Source organism: Lithobates pipiens, unplaced genomic scaffold (genome assembly GCF_037356315.1).
Source record: "Lithobates pipiens isolate NorthernLeopardFrog02 unplaced genomic scaffold, aLitPip1_a1.2 Scaffold_13, whole genome shotgun sequence".
Taxonomy (NCBI): domain Eukaryota; kingdom Metazoa; phylum Chordata; class Amphibia; order Anura; family Ranidae; genus Lithobates; species Lithobates pipiens.
This window is the reverse complement of record NW_027507718.1, coordinates 539158969-539176186: the sequence shown is the minus strand read 5'-3', so window position 1 is coordinate 539176186 and position 17218 is coordinate 539158969. Positions and strand designations below refer to the sequence as shown.

Sequence of the window (17218 nt, the reverse complement as noted above, 5' to 3'; positions counted from 1 at the left end):
TGAACTGACCCTACTAGTAAACCACCTGCCAAGACCTTGGCTACGTTATTTACCAAGTCCATGTTCCACCATCTGGTTTTGATGTTTGGATTTCATTACCTCCTAATGATAATCCTTGGCTACTCCACTCTACAGTCCCATGATCCTAGAGCCTTGTTACTGGTGAAAGGCCTCCTGCTAAGACCAGATAAGTCAGTGTCCATGTTCCTGGGGGCACCCAAGTACCAATGTACCCATATAAAGTATCCTAGAAAGCTAGCAAGTTCCTGTTCCTGTATTCTTGGCTCTTTCTCCTAGTATTACTCTTGGCTCCTGTCTGTTCTCGGAATGTCTGAACTCTGTTAAATTCCGTTGCCTGATAGTCCTGGTCCTGCTACTTCTACCTCTAACCTTTTGGATTCCTTGGATCTGATTTCTTGCCTGATCTGACCTTGCTAGTAAACCATCTGCCGAGACCTTGGCTATGTTAGTTACCAAGTCCATGTTCCACCATCTGGTTTTGATGGTTGGATCTCCTTACCTCCTAATGATGACCCTTGGCTACTCCACTCTACAATCCCAAGACCCAATTACTCTTGGCTCCTGTCGGCTCCTGTCTGTTCTCGGAATGTCTGAACTCTGTTACCTTCCGTTGCCTGATAGTCCTGGTCCTGCTACTTCTACCTCTAACCTTTTGGATTCCTTGGATCTGATTTCTTGCCTGATCTGACCTTGCTAGTAAACCATCTGCCGAGATCTTGGCTATGTTAGTTACCAAGTCCATGTTCCACCATCTGGTTTTGATGGTTGGATCTCCTTACCTCCTAATGATGACCCTTGGCTACTCCACTCTACAATCCCAAGACCCAATTACTCTTGGCTCCTGTCGGTTCCTGTCTGTTCTTGGAATGTCTGAACTCTGTTACCTTCCGTTGCCTGATAGATCCAAGGAATCCAAAAGGTTAGAGGTAGAAGTAGCAGGACCAGGACTATCAGGAAACGGAAGGTATTAGAGTTCAGACATTCCAAGAACAGACAGGAACCGACAGGAGCCAAGAGTAATTGGGTCTTTGGATTGTAGAGTGGAGTAGCCAAGGGTCATCATTAGGAGGTAAGGAGATCCAACCATCAAAACCAGATGGTGGAACATGGACTTGGTAACTAACATAGCCAAGATCTCGGCAGATGGTTTACTAGCAAGGTCAGATCAGGCAAGAAATCAGATCCAAGGAATCCAAAAGGTTAGAGGTAGAAGTAGCAGGACCAGGACTGATTTCTTGCCTGATCTGACCTTGCTAGTAAACCATCTGCCGAGATCTTGGCTATGTTAGTTACCAAGTCCATGTTCCACCATCTTGTTTCGATGGTTGGATCTCCTTACCTCCTAATGATGACCCTTGGCTACTCCACTCTACAATCCCAAGATCCTAGAGTCTTTTTTTTTTATTTAACAAATGCAGGTTTATTAATCATAGAAAAGGGTTACAATAAAAAATGGTAGTGGGCGCAACCACACAACTCACACAGTATAACAATGCCATGTTGGACATATCCCTAGCACAGCTAGGAGAACCATTCTAGATAACAGAATATGTTGCCATACGGACCTCCCATCCAACCCACCCCCAATTGCCCCGAGGCACGAACACCAGGCGTGTTAACATCAGTCCACACATGTTTCCACAGTATTTAACCATCTATCCCACACCTTGTTATATTTGGCGGGGCATCCACGGTGACTGTACACTAGTTTTATATAAGGCAGTTTATCATTAATTGCTACAATCCAGTCCCGCAGCACAGGGGGAGCTGGACGCATCCACAACTTTGCTATCAGCTTTCTTGCGGTAAACAGTGTGGACTGTAGGAACGTGGTAAGGTACACATCAATCGTGACATCAGGGAGCATTCCTAATATGCACACTTTCGGGTCCATGAGCAAGGGTGACCCCATGTGGTCGTGTAGGAAGGAAATTATTTGCATCCAGAAAACTTGAATCTGAGGACATAACCATACTAAGTGATAGAAAGAACCAGAAGGACTGAAGCACATGGGGCACCCCGGGTCTGAGCCAGGTCGGAACTTCACTAGCCTAGTAGGGGTCAGGTACGATCTGTGAATTAAATATAGCTGTGTAAGGCGGTCCGGAATACTCAATGACACCAGCTTAACGTTTTCTAACACTTCCTCCCAATCCGACCCGTCCAGTGGGCCCAAGTCACCCTCCCATCTAATCCTAGCCCTCTCCGAAATCTGGTTTATTTCCCTCCTCCTCAATAAACTGTAAAGTGTGGAGATTAATTGGGCCGAGTTGTCACCCAGTAATAACTCAACCAGAGACAAAGTCTGTACGTTGGGAGGGCCCTCAGCAAATTGGGTTTGAAGTGCATGCCGCAGTTGTAGGTATTGGAATTGCATAGAAGGAGGCAAGTCAAATTCCGCACGTAACGCTGAGAAGTCGCGAACGCCCAGAGGGGTTATAACCTGGTGAAGAAAGACAATGCCCCTGGAGGCCCAAAGGGCGGCTCCAGGGACAGTTAATAGTTCGTTCAGCGCAGGGTTACACCACAGTGGGGTATGCGAGTGATGAAAGTCAGCGCCAACAAGTCCCAACGCCAGTCTCCAAATTCGCCTGTGGTAGGACAGCAGGGGGGTCGAGACACCCCCCGCCCTCCCAGCCCTGAAGAGTAGCTGAAGGGGAGTATGAGTGGGCATACCCTCCCCACCACCCACCAGCGTCTGGTACCTCGCCCCATCCGCCCTGTGCAGGTGATAAAAATGTGACAGTTGCGCCGCCAAATAGTAAGCCCTAAAATCCGGAAGGGCCACCCCCCCCCCCCGATCCCGTTGGGTTTTTAAGGGTAGTCCACGCCAGCTTATGTCTAGAGGATCCCCATATAAAAGTACTCAAAATAGTGTCTATCGTTTTGAAAAATCGAAGAGGGATCAAAACCGGGGAGTGCCAGAGCGCGTATAGAATTTTGGGGAGCAAAATCATTTTCGTCAGATTAACCCTGCCCATCACCCCAAGAGGGAGACGGGACCAGGCCTGAGTACGTGACTTAAGAAATAAAAACAATGGCTCAACATTAAGTAGTAGGTAATCCCGCGGCTCCCTGGTAATACGTACCCCCAAGTATTTAATTTCGGAGACCCTGGAGAGGGGAAGGGAGGCCGCATCACGATCCGGTACCGACGCATCCAGCGGTAAGATCTGGGACTTGGACCAATTTATGGCCAACCCCGAATAGCTGCCAAACTCTCCCAACACCTCCAATGCATTCCGCAACGAAGGACCCTCATCCTCCAGGTACAATAGGGTATCATCCGCATACATACTTACGGATTCTACAAGGGTACCACTGCAGAGGCCCGCTATCCCTGGATGATGCCGGAGCCTGGCCGCCAGGGGTTCCGCCGCGAGGGCGTACAAAAGGGGGGACAGCGGGCATCCCTGACGCGTGCCCCGCCCGACCGGGAAGGGATCCGACACCCAACCGTTCACCGCGACCCTGGCCGTCGGTTGGTAGTAGAGTAGGGTGACCCACCTCACAAAAACAGGGCCAAAACCGAATCGCTCCAAGCACTCCCACAGGTATTCCCACTCAATGGAGTCGAAGGCTTTGGCCGCGTCTAAGGACACCACCACCCTCGACCCCATCGAGCTATGCCTAGCTTGCACATTCATAAATACCCGGCGAATGTTCATAGCCGTGTTCTTTCCCGGCATGAAGCCTGTCTGGTCTGGGTGTACAAGGGACAGTATAACCTTGTTCAGTCTGATGGCTAAGATTTTTGCTAAAATTTTGATATCGGTCTGGAGTAAGGAGATGGGGCGGTAAGATTCAGGAAGGTGTGGATCCTTGCCAGGCTTGGGTAGCACAATGATGGTGGCCTGACGCAGCGTCTCGGGGAGGGTTCCCGAGTCGAGCATATATTTGAACAGTTTCAACAATTCTGGAACTAACACATTAGAATACTGGGCGTAAAAATCTAGAGGGATACCGTCCTGTCCGGGGGCTTTTGCTGAGGCCAGTGAGGAAATCGCCAATGCGACCTCATCACAAGTTAGAGGGGCATCAAGATCTGCAACCTGTGTCGGGGATAGTCTAGGAAGAGATATTCCCTCCAAATAAGTCCTAGTCTCTATTCTTGGTGTATGTACTTGAGAGGTATAAGTCGTCATATAGAACTCTCGAAACATATCCGCCACCACCTGAGGCTCGGACACCTCAACTCCCCGGTGATTGGTCAAGGAGACCACCACCGGGGGTCTGGAGTCCTGGTGTGCCAAATATGCCAGAAGCTTCCCTGCGCGTTCACCCTGCTCAAAAACCCGTTGTCTGGTGAAAAATAGCTTCCGCTTAGCCTGTTCAAATTGTAGATGTTCAACCGCTCGGGTGTGTTGTCTGAGCAGCTGTGCCTTTGCCTGGGTAGGGTCAGCACAGAAGTCGGCTGTAACCGCATCCAATGCCTCCGTAACCTGCTTCATCTGTGTCTGAGAAGCCTGTTTCAGCCGGCCTATACGCCGCGAGAGGGTGGAGCGGACATGCAATTTAAAGGCCTCCCAAACGTGATCCGTGCGGGCCGAGTCTCTGTTAGTGTCAAAGTAAAATCGCCATTCCTCCTCTATGTCCTCGCAATCGCTCAACGCCGACAGCCAAAAGGGGTGGAGTCTCCACTGCTTCGGACCTGCCTGGCGTGCCAGCCTGAGAGTTGCCCAACAGGGAGCGTGGTCCGAGAGCAAACGGGCGCAGTACCCTGCGTCCGCCAGTCCGGGCAGCAGGCTCTTAGCCGTTAAAATATAATCGATGCGGGACATAGAGGAATGGGTTGCAGAGAAACAAGAGTACTCCCGTTTCTCGGGATACCTGTGGCGCCATGGGTCCACAAGTGAAAACTCCCGCAGTGTGCGACCCAATCTGGTCTCACCATGGCCACAGGCATCCCCAGCGATACGCATCCTGTCTAAGTCCCTATTTTGCACCATGTTAAAATCCCCTAGCCAAATGGCGGGGGTGGAGGGGTACATGGCCATATAGGATAGACCCTCAGTGATGACTGTAGAGTTGTATGGCGGAGGAACATAAAATGCCAGTAAAAGATATTGGACCCCACAAAGAACACAATGCAAGAACAGGTACCTGCCCTGGGGATCCGTCCGCATAGATATTAGCTCAAATTGGGTAGATTTGGTCACCAGGACAGTGACCCCACGGGAATAGGGGGTATAGGTGGCATGATATGCCCAGCCAATCCAGGGGCGTTTCAACGCCAGCTGTAATTGTCCGGTAATATGTGTCTCCACCAGCACAATAACATTAGCCCTATAGGATTTGAGACGGTCAAACACTGCTGTACGTTTCAATTTATCCCGCAACCCTCGAACGTTCCAGGACAGGAATTTTAACTCACCCTGAGATAGTAAGTAATAAACTTAGGATAAGGAGGAAGGCGGGCGATCCCCAAGACAGCGACCCCCCCCAGCACAGTATAATCATACATTTCAAAAAGAATTTTACAAAGTATAACTGGTACCGGAACAAGTCCTATGGTCATGTGTAGCGTGAGAACAATGGCACCCGAGTAAAACCTGCAACTAAACCTGAAATTAACTGTCAAACTTCCCAACCCCCCCCTCCCTGCTCTCAGCCCCCCCAACCAAGCCGGAGCATACATCCCAAAACAAAACACTACCAGGTTAAGCCTGGTGAAGTATGAGAGCGAAAAGTCCGCTGGGTGCAATCCCAGCGACGGAGCACGGCACACACACACCGCCCACTGGTACAGCAACCAGCAGCCAGGCATATGAGCGAGCCAAGCCCGCAGCACCATAATCATACAGTGCCCAATATAGTCTCATCAATACATTTGCAAATCGTAAAAGTCATATGGTATAGCAGCATGTCCCATACTGTGGGAGCTCACGAGAAAGGTCAGAGCCCGCCAAAGACCCAGTCCCAGGTCTAGGTGCCAGCAGAGAAAATCCGCCAGGCGTCCCGGTGCATCAATCCCCATCGTAATAGGAACCCGGCCACAGGGGAAATAGAGGTGGGGAAGGTCGGATCAGGGAGGAACAGAGGGAGAAGAGAGAAAGAAGAGTGACGGGGGAGAAGAGGGAGAGAAAGGTGCGAGAGGCCTCGAGAAGGGAGAGAGAGTGGAACAGAGCATGATGGAGAGGGAACCGAGGAGGGGGGACAAAAAGAAAAGGGTGGGGGGGTGGCTGGGGACCAGGTACACAGGGGGAGAGGAGGAGGAATAAAAGGGGAAAAAATAGAGGGGGGAACCGAGGCCGATACCGGAGTAGGGGAGTACCGTTACAGCAGGGGCCTCACAAGGTAACAGACACCAGGAAAGGGAGTACGGTCACCGCAATAAAACGGTTGCCGGCCGTTGCACGTCCGCTGCAGAGTAAAGAAGCCTTCGGATAAAGGGATGGCATGGACGCGTCCGAAATCCACAGAGGGAGCAAAGTAGTCAATGCACAGTAAACATAGGGAAGCTCAGGTGTCCAGAAGATCAGCGATGCAGCCGCTTCGGCTGGGCTCAGTCCGCAAATCCGCCAAAATAACAGCTCCTAGTGGCAAAGGAGGCCGGGTGCGGACAAACGATGGGTGTACAGGGCCGGGGGGCGATCAATTTCGCGGCGGCCGGTTACGGGCCGCATCCTGTTGATCCAACCAGGCCACCGCCGCCGCCGGGTCCTCAAAAAAATGTGCTCGGTCCTCCCCCGCAACACGGAGTCTGGCTGGAAAAAGCATGGAATATTTAATGTGATGGGCTCGGAGGCGGCGTTTAATATCCACAAAGCGCGATCTCTGCCGCTGTACCTCTGCCGAGAAATCCGGGAAAACGGAAATATGGCCATTCTGAAAAGGGATGTTTCCTCTTTCACGGGTAAGTCTCAGGATAGTGTCCCTGTCCCGGTAATTCAGCAGCTTGGCTATAAAGGTACGCGGAGGGGCACCTTCAGGCGGCGGGCGCGCCGGCATCCTGTGCGCCCGCTCCACCACAAAAGAGGTAGAGAAGGCCTCCCTGCCGTAGGCTTTAATAAGAAGGTTCTCCAAGAATGTAGCCGGGTCAGTCCCCTCCGAGCCCTCCGGCAGACCCACGAACCTCAGATTGGACCGGCGGGCCCTGTTCTCCAGGTCGTCTTGCTTCTGGGCCAGTGCCTGCAATCTTCTGTGGATATCCTCCTGCGCATTCTGCAGCGGGAACAGGACATCCTTGGCTTGGCTAATTCTGGTCTCCGTTTCCGTGACCCTGTCGCGCAATTTGGAGAGATCCTGTCGGACCAGGGAGATGTCCACTTTAACCTCCTCAATCTTGCACGTCAGGACAGATTGGCAGGAGGAAATCGCGTCCAGCACTCTCGCCGTCTCCGCCGCGGCAGGCTCCACAGGCTGGGCGGCCGGGCCGCCATGTTGGTCCTCGTGGTCCCGGTCTTGTCGTCGGAATTTATCTAGTGCAGCGGCCGCCGCAGCACTTCTTTTCGATGGGGACATACTCGCACACTAACCGGACACCGACTGGTATAGCGGGTAAACACAGGGAGATCTGCGGGCTTCAAGGATGGGCTTGTAGGATGTTAGATGGTACGGAGCTCAGCTCACACGCGTCCTACTCCATCGCCAGCCAGGCCACGCCCCCCCATCCTAGAGTCTTTTTACCGGTGAAAAGCCTCCCGTTAAGACCAGATATTCCAGTGTCCATGTTCCTGGGGGCACCCAAGTACCAGTGTACCCATATAAAGTGTCCTAGAAAGTTGGCTGCTAAAGGCATTGATGTATGGCCCCATGGTGGTCATTTGGTCCTAACAGAGACCTGGCCCTTACAGTCTGCCACCTTTCATTCTCAGAGACGTTGGGTCATATCGTCCAACGCTGTTTTTATCTGGTTACCCCTTGTAAAAGAAACATCAAGTGTACTCAACTTAATCATTTTAATGTTTACTAGTAATTCCTCTGCTGAAAACTTCCCATATCGAGGGACTGTATTGTAGTTTTTTGTATATTTCATCCAGCCAGCAGGTGGAGCTATCTCACACTTTTGTTTGTCTTTTTTTGCTACTTCCCATGTAATGATCGGGAATGATCCCATATAATGATAACAGATCTCAATGATTCAAGGTAAAAAAATACAACTTAAAATGTCAGATCATAGATTCTACGCTTATCAAGCGGCTTTCTCTGAGGTTTCAGCCAGACAAAGCAAGCCCCCAGGTGCGATGCTAGTTTAGCTAACCCATAGTGCTCTAAACATCCCTTGTAAAAGGTAAAATATATATATCTCTAATGTGTTTATTCCTATGATTAGATCCACCTAGTGGTCAAAATGCAGTATTTTCCTGAAGTATCTCAATCATGAAAATACCGAATTATGGACATTAGATGGAGCTGATGATCATAGGAAATAAACATATTGACCCTGGTAAACTTTAGGTGTACCCCCCCTCTCCGCAACAATAGACACACTCAGCGACAATAGATCCTCTGTGAACAATACCCTCCAGCGACAGTAGACCCCCCAGTGACAATAGATCCCAACAACAGACTCCCTCCAAGAAAATACCCTCAAAGCAATAATAGAACCACCCCAAGAACACTAGATCTCCCAGGAGCCAGGACCAAAATATCCCTTCCTCAATATTAGATACCCCCATGCTGGAGGTGCTGGTTCTAGTTTTAGAATTTTTGATGTGATATGGATGACCTTTATTTATAAGTAAAAATAGAAAACTGCGCCAACCCTATACTAATAAAAATAATAATAATGAAAAAAATAAAAATAAAAAAAATATATAATAAAAATAAATAAAAATAAAATAAAAAAATATGAAATATATTATCGAAATGTGTAGGTGATTAACACAAATGATTATAACAATAAAAACACCTTAAGTGCAAAATAAAACACAGCAATGCATAAATAAATAGTGTCATAAACAAAAGTCCAATCATGAAAAGTTCGTATGTGAATCCGGATAAGCGTTTGTGACACCACAGTGATTCAACACAATCCAAAAGCGCATAAAGTGCCCGTCACCGTATATTAAATGCGCTTACCAGAAAATAGGCAAGTTAGGGCGTTTGTGTATATTCAATGGGTCCCATCAGAAGATATCCTCCTTTTTAGTGGGTCAACTCTTCATCTCATAATAGTGCCCTCCAGATAATAATATACTTCGTGATCCCAAATGGGGTGCTCAGTAATGCTCAAAAAAAGAAAGGAGCACTTAGCCCAGTTCCACTTGGACAGAGTTTCACCAAGCTCAAAGATGAGCAGGTTTATTTATAAGTGATGGTGACCTCAGATCTTTTTTTTTTCTTCCTCAGGTATCAAGCACTGGCCAGGTGACTGTCCTGTCCACAGTGAAAAGACTGACCTGAGAATCCTCCAGATACCGACACACTGCATTGCTTCCTCAATCATACTTACACCGGGGGATGGGGGGGAGGGGAGACCCTGTCTTCAACAGTCCAGAATACTATATGCAAGCGCCAATCCATCTTGTGAACCTAAAGACATTGCTCTTCATTTTATTGAGTAATGAGATTACATCATCAGCTAGAGGAAACCTCCCACCGTCATGTCCATCCCAAGGACTTTACCATCAGACCTGCTCAGCCATCATTGACGTTACCAGAAAAGGATGGTGTCCCACTTTCTGATCCTTGATGGGTTATTATTATTATCTTCAGATGTTCATAAGCATGGATAAGAAGAGTCTATGTTCTTGTTCTACACAGCCTCCAAGGAGAGGAGGTCTACTTGTTCTACACAGCCACCGAGGAGAGGAGGTCTACTCGTTCTACACAGCCACCGAGGAGAGGAGGTCTACTTGTACTCACAGATGAATGAACGTTCTTCCACAATCCCAATAATGAGACATAATTCCCAATCAGTGACTGACTTCCAAGACCTTAGAAAATATTGTTTTTCTTCCGTCAATGAGGAACTCATTCATTGATAGACAATGAGACAAAAATGGTAATTTATACGGTGTGAAGAACCTCAATTTGCAGGACTCTCTCTCCCTCCCCCTCTCTCTCCCTCTCCCCTCTCTATTGATGTGCGTCTATACATATGGCGGTGGTTGCATAATGGAAATTGTTTGTGGGCTGGAGATGGCTGTAAGATTTGGCAGGGCTCTTTGATATAGGATAGGTGCCTTGTTGGGGTTTTACCATACTGAATATGTGAGGCTGCCTTAATGACCTTTGCGGGTAGTGGTAGGTGTGTTTGGAATGCATTGTGCACCTTTCGGGGAAAAGCAAATAGTTCTTTACATCTCAGAAAGGTCTAGGAATTGCATAGTTCTGTATTTCTGTCCCAGGGTCGCTTCCTGCAGCTCACAGGAAGTCAGAAGTATTTGTGCACGCTTCGTTATGTCAGGATTACAGGCTGTGTCGGGTGGAATAAAAAGACATAGACTGAAAATGAAGGTGTAGAAGAAGGGTCAGCTCATGGTAAGTGAGAAGGAAAGGAAAGGTTGCAAACACTAAAGATGGAGTTACTGAAGTGTCTGAAGGTTGTACTAGAAGATGATATTTGAGGAAGGATGCAAAGCACTTTAGTTTGTAAATGCATCACCATGGAAGGTTGGAGAAGTTCTGTGAGAACAGGCTGAGAGCATTTATGGGGGTTTTGGGATTTGTAGTCATGGCCTGCTAAGGAAAGTGTGACTGTGACCAAGTTTCTTTTGCACTCTATGTAATGGACTCTAATCATTTTCTTCTCATCCAACAGTAGGAGTCTGCAGATATTGTTCTTCACTGAGAGAGTCTTTCACATCCTGCTCCTCTGGGGAAGAACATTGTCACTTCCTGCTCTTCTGGGAAAGAACATTGTCACTTCCTGCTCCTCTGGGGAAGAACATTGTCACTTCCTGCTCTTCTGGGAAAGAACATTGTCACTTCCTGCTCCTCTGGGGAAGAACATTGTCACTTCCTGCTCCTCTGGGGAAGAGCATTGTCACTTTCTGCTCCTCTGGGGAAGAACATTGTCACTTCCTGCTCTTCTGGGAAAGAACATTGTCACTTCCTGCTCCTCTGGGGAAGAACATTGTCACTTCCTGCTCCTCTGGGGAAGAGCATTGTCACTTCCTGCTCCTCTGGGGAAGAGCATTGTCGGTTCCTGCTCCTCTGGGGAAGAACATTGTCACTTCCTGCTCCTCTGGGGAAGAGCATTGTCACTTCCTGCTCCTCTGGGGAAGAACATTGTCACTTCCTGCTCCTCTGGGGAAGAGCATTGTCACTTCCTGCTCCTCTGGGGAAGAGCATTGTCACTTGCTGCTTCTCTGGGGAAGAACATTGTCACTTCCTGCTCCTCTGGGGAAGAGCATTGTCACTTCCTGCTCCTCTGGGGAAGAGCATTGTCACTTCCTGCTCCTCTGGGGAAGAGCATTGTCACTTCCTGCTCCTCTGGGGAAGAGCATTGTCTCTTTCTGTTCCAGAATCGGAGAACGTATGTGTGTGTCTTCCTTCTTCTGAGTTGGATAACATTCTCTCTTCCTTCATCTGAGTAGGAGAATATTGTCTCTTTCTGCTCCTGGGTGGGAGACCATGGTCTTTTCCTTCTTCTGAGTTGGAGAACATTGGGGTTCATTTACGAAAGCTGGAGAGTGCGAAATCAGTCTCACTTCTGCATAGAAACCAACCAGCTTCAAGGGTTTTCTTGCCAAAGCTTAACAAGCTGAGGTTAGAAGCTGATTGGTTTCTCTGCAGAAGTGAGACTGATTTCGCACTCTCCAGCTTTCTTAAATTATCTCTAACATCTCTTCCTTCTTCTGAGTAGGAGAACATTGTCACTTCCTTCTTTTTTATTTTTTTTTTATTTATTTTTTTATTTATTTAGAGTTTCTTCCTTCTTCTGAGTAGAACATTGTCTCCTTATTTTGAGTTGGAGAACAGAGTATTTTCATTCTTCTGAGTAGGGGAACAATTTCTCTTCTTTCTTCTAAATTAGGGAACATGGTTTCTTCCTTCTTCTGAGTAGGAGAACCTTCTCTTTTTCTTCTTCTGAGTAGAACATTCTCTTTTTCTTCTGAGTAGAACATTCTCTTTTTCTTCTTCTGAGTAGGAGAACATTCTCTTTTTCTTCTTCTGAGTAGGAGAACATTCTCTTTTTCTTCTTCTGAGTAGGAGAACATTGTCTTTTTCTTCTTCTGAGTAGGAGAACATTGTCTTTTTCTTCTGAGTAGGAGAACATTGTCTCTTCCTTCTGAGTAGGAGAACATTGTTTCCTTCTGCTCCCGAAGTGGAGAACAATGTCTTCTGTACATAAATAGTAGGTCCTCCCCATATCTCACTATCCATCAATAGAAGTCATTGATAACATATCGGTAGGATATTTTCAGCAATAGGTAAACACCGTCAGGTCTTATTCATCTCTAGAAAAATCTATTTTCAATGATGAGTGAGGACAGCCGAGTCTTCTGGCCCCCGGAGATCAAACGAAAGGAATAACTCAGGAATGCAGAGCTTGACTCACCAGCGTCTTAATTTGTATGAGGTATTTAGACAAATGAAGGAAATATGATTGCCTGTTCATACAGAGTCACTATTAATGTGGAGTCTTGTGTTAGTGTCCGTGGATCACACACCATTGTATTTTATGTCATTTCTCACACCTCGGCAGGTTAGCAACATCACGAGTTTGTGTGGCTGGTTCACACTAAGGATTGTTATGGATGTGTTGGGTTCCACCTTCTGTTGCACATATATGTATATTTTAACCTGTCACAGTAAATGTATAATATAATAATATAGATTATTAAACACACAAATGGTATCAAGGCTCCCATTGTCTTCTTCCTGGTGGTGGTGACTTTGTTGTGATGGTGGGGTGTCTTATGGTAAAGTAAAAGTACAGCATTTTTTGATGGGACCACGTGCTTGGACACCCAAGGCAAAGATGTCCCCCCAAAGCTGGGACAGATGGTGCTTGCAAGTCTGCACATACAGTGCTAGACGGGATTAAAAAATGGCAGCCGCTCTCCATTAGTCCTAAAGTTGCCTTATATTGGTCTACAGAGGGCCAAACAGGATGAGGAGAGGAATGGGGGCAAAGTTATTGTCCCCCCTCCCCCCCAAGCTGGGACAGATGGTGCTTGTAAGCCTTCACGTACAGTGGCCAGAACAGGGTTCAAAAATGACAGACGCTCTCCATTAGTCCCAAAGTTACCTCCTATTGGTGTACAGAGGACCAAAGAGGATGAGGACAGGAATGGGGATGGGGCAAAGATGTCAAAATGCACCCCCCCCCCCCACCGCACCTCCAAGCTTGGACAGATGGTGCTTGCAAGTCTTCACATACATTGGCTGGAACAGGGTTTAAAAATGACAGCCACTCTCCATTGGTCCCAGGGTTAACATTGTATTGGTCTACAGAAGACCAAACAGGATGAGGACAGGAATGGGGTGGGAGGTTGTAGCATGGTTAAACCAGAGATTTGCAAATCCCAGGAGCCAGATAGCTGATGCTCCTTCAACATTTATTTTTGAGATTTTTTTGTAGTTGTTGTCAATGGAGCAGTCTTCAGAAGAAAAGATCTAGCTGGCTCTTGAATTTCATATTTTCTCCATCCTTGCGTTAAGTTATTTAGGAACATTTAGTTCTAAAGAACATCTGAAAACAGACCATGATAAATGCTTAGTGGCCCCCTGTCAGGCTGACAAGGTCAGATGAATTGGATGCCGCTGACTAGTGAGGAAATTTGGTCCAGACCCAAAGCATGCTGTAGAAGTAAAAAGAGATAGCCCGGCCGCCGCAGTGGCCAGCAGGACGAAACACGTTGGGGGGCATGGCTTGGATTCATTGAGCTGAGACTGCTTTTACGTAACCACTTGGGCTGGGTGAAGTGTGCAGCGGCCGGGCTATCTCTTCCTAGAAAGGTGCCAAGTGCTGCAAGATGGTGTTTTCATGCGATCACTGAAGGCTACTAAACTGTAAACACCTCCATCTGAGTTTACCACATCAGTGGCGGCATCTTACACCCACTTTATTTCAGGACATTTTCCGGTTTGCAGCGCTGTTGTCAGGAATCAGCAGCAGGGGTGGTCAGATCTGCATGGCTGGGTGACCTATTGCACAATTCCTGTCCAAGAACCCCTGGTAGTGGAGACAGGGGCTACTAGGGCAGTGGAAGGGTGCAGGTGCCCGGAAGCTGTAGGGGTGAGCTCTGTAACTTGGAGACACGGGAGTTCTTCCAGTGGTGGTGTGGAGTCTGGTCACAAGCCTTGTTCAGAGGGAGCCGGGCAGACGGGTACAGAATGAGGATAGCACCAATGCTAGTCCTTCCTAGTCTTGGCCTATGCTTAGGACTCTGCACATGCGCAATTAGAATTAGCACTTGCTGAACGGGAATTAGCAGCTGCTGAATGGAAACGAGCATTTATACTGCACGGGAAGGAGCACCTGCTGCACGAGAGGCAAAAATAAAATCGAGTGTGGGACCCACTTTCCAAATATTGAAAATTACAATGTATGTTAGTCGGCACCGATTTTGTCCAGTGGACGGGATATCTCCAGAGTAGGGATGAGCTCGGTGTTCCACTCGAACATCAGCCGTTCGTCTGTTCGGCGAATTCAGAACTTTGTGGACCGTTCGCACCAAATTTGTGTGGCATGAACGGCCCACAATGCACTATGCCATCGCAGTGCATTGCTGGCTCATGATTGGCCAAGCATGCACTGTGACCCCCGCATGCTTGGCCAATCACAGTACCAGCAGCGAAGAGAGACGACACAGTGGTGTAGTGGTTGGCGACACAGTGGTGTAGTGGTTAGCACTCTTGCCTAGCAGTAAGAAGGGTCGCTGGTTGGAATCCCAACCACGACACTACCTGCCTGGAGTTTGCATGTTCTCCCTGTGCCTGTGTGGGTTTCCTCCGGGTACTCCCATTTCCTCCCACACTCCAAAGACATGCAGGAAGGCAAATTGGCCCTAGTATATGAATGGGGGCCTTGGATTGTGGGCTCCTTGAGGGTAGGGACCGATGTGAGTGTGCAATATACAGGGATAGGGACAATTGTAGACACTCACTCAGGTTGAACTGGATGGACTGGTGTCTTTTATTCAACCTTACTAACTATGAGAGCCATAATTGGCCACAGGCAGGATGCCTGTGGCCAATTATAGCTCAGGGGGTTTAGTACACGCCCCACACTTTATAAGGCTGCCAGCTCAGCGGCCTCGTGTAGTGTGTTCCGGCGTGCAGGGAAAGAGCAAGATAGGCAGGGACAGTGTGTTCTTTTCTCAGGCATCTGCAGGAGTTAGTGGGTGTTGTGTGCCTCCAGCACAGTATACACCTGTATCTACCCTTTATTGCTGGTGTTCTCTAATACAGGCATCTGCAGGAGTTAGTGAGTGTTGTGTGCCTCCAGCACAGTATACACCTGTATCTACCCTTTATTGCTGGTGTTCTCTAATACAGGCATCTGCAGGAGTTAGTGGGTGTTGTGTGCCTCCAGCACAGCACAGTATACACCTGTATCTACCCTTTATTGCTGGTGTTCTATAATACAGGCATCTGCAGGAGTTAGTGGGTGTTGTGTGCCTCCAGCACAGTATACACCTGTATCTACCCTTTATTACTGGTGTTCTCTTATATAGGCATCTGTAGGAGTTAGTGGGTGTTGTGTGCCTCCAGCACAGTATACGCCTGTATCTATCCTTTATTGCTGGTGTTCTCTAATACAGGCATCTGCAGGAGTTAGTGGGTGTTGTGTGCCTCCAGCACAGCACAGTATACACCTGTATCTACCCTTTATTGCTGGTGTTCTATAATACAGGCATCTGCAGGAGTTAGTGGGTGTTGTGTGCCTCCAGCACAGTATACACCTGTATCTACCCTTTATTGCTGGTGTTCTCTAATACAGGCATCTGCAGGAGTTAGTGGGTGCTGTGTGCCTCCAGCGCAGTAAACACCTGTATCTATCCTTTATTGCTGGTGTTCTCTTATACAGGCATCTGCAGGAGTTAGTGGGTGCTGTGTGCCTCCAGCACAGTATACACCTGTATCTACCCTTTATTACTGGTGTTCTCTTATACAGGCATCTGTAGGAGTTAGTGGGTGTTGTGTGCCTCCAGCACAGTATACGCCTGTATCTATCCTTTATTGCTGGTGTTCTCTAATACAGGCATCTGCAGGAGTTAGTGGGTGTTGTGTGCCTCCAGCACAGCACAGTATACACCTGTATCTACCCTTTATTGCTGGTGTTCTCTAATACAGGCATCTGCAGGAGTTAAAGTGGGTGTTGTGTGCCTCCAGCACAGTATACACCTGAAGATACCCCTTATTGCTGGTGTTGTCTGTTGCATATTTTGCATATTAGCCTTTAAAATTAGCACTTTTGATTTTGAACGTTTGCGTCCCATAGACTTTAATAGGGTTCTAAAGTTCGTACGAATTTTAGGGCCGATCAAAGGTTCTGGTTGCGAACCGAACCGGGGGGGGGGGGGTGTTCAGCTCATCCCTACTCCAGAGCTATAGGGGATCAACGTAAAAACAAAAGTGATGAGACAAAGAGATGTCTCCAAAAGGATAGCAAATATGAGGATCAACCACGGTGTATCAAAAGATAAAAAATAAATGCGTAAATCGGCAAAAGAGTTAAACCAATAGGGGTGAAATTTACACCTTATTAGTGAAAACAACCCCCCCCAGTGCATCCAATTAAAAACACATACAAAAATTGACAATGTTGTCACAATATGGCGCAACGCACACACACATGTGATCAGCATGGAAAGACTGGGACTATTTGGGTGACTTAGAATACGGGACTACACTTAGCTTGTCCATGAATAGGGCTTGTGCAATAATAGTGTAGATATAATAGATTAGACAGGTATACAAGTGACTCCTGATGGTAGGGCACAGAAATGAAGAATCCTGGAGCGGTTATGCTGGTTTTGTATATCGGCGACGTGTAGCACATGGGCTGTGATATGAATTTCCCAATATCCGTGCCATACGAGGAGAGAAATTCTGTCACTTTTCAGAGGGCAGTTGAATCACAGTTCAGCAAATAAATGGTATAGCATATCACAAAAAGCTCAGATGAAGAGTATGTGAAGGACGGGATAAATAGATTTTGCCCGCAGGCTCTCACCACTAGACATGTGCAAAAGGAACAAATTTGTTTAGTTTCGTTTCGTTTTAATTCGTTAATTCATTCATTTCGTTTAGTTATATTCGTTAACTTCCTTAAATTCGTTTTCGGATTTCGTTT

General features: G+C 47.6%; 1 protein-coding gene across 1 annotated transcript in view; it reads left to right on the top strand.

The window, feature by feature from the left end:
- Positions 1-12772, top strand: part of LOC143975971 (uncharacterized) — an 87487-nt gene extending 74715 nt beyond the window's left edge. The window contains exon 12 of the mRNA XM_077478499.1: positions 9316-12772. The gene's annotated coding sequence lies outside the window, so the exon portion shown is untranslated. The remainder of the gene's footprint in view (positions 1-9315) is intronic.
- The last annotated feature ends 4446 nt before the right edge of the window (positions 12773-17218 follow it).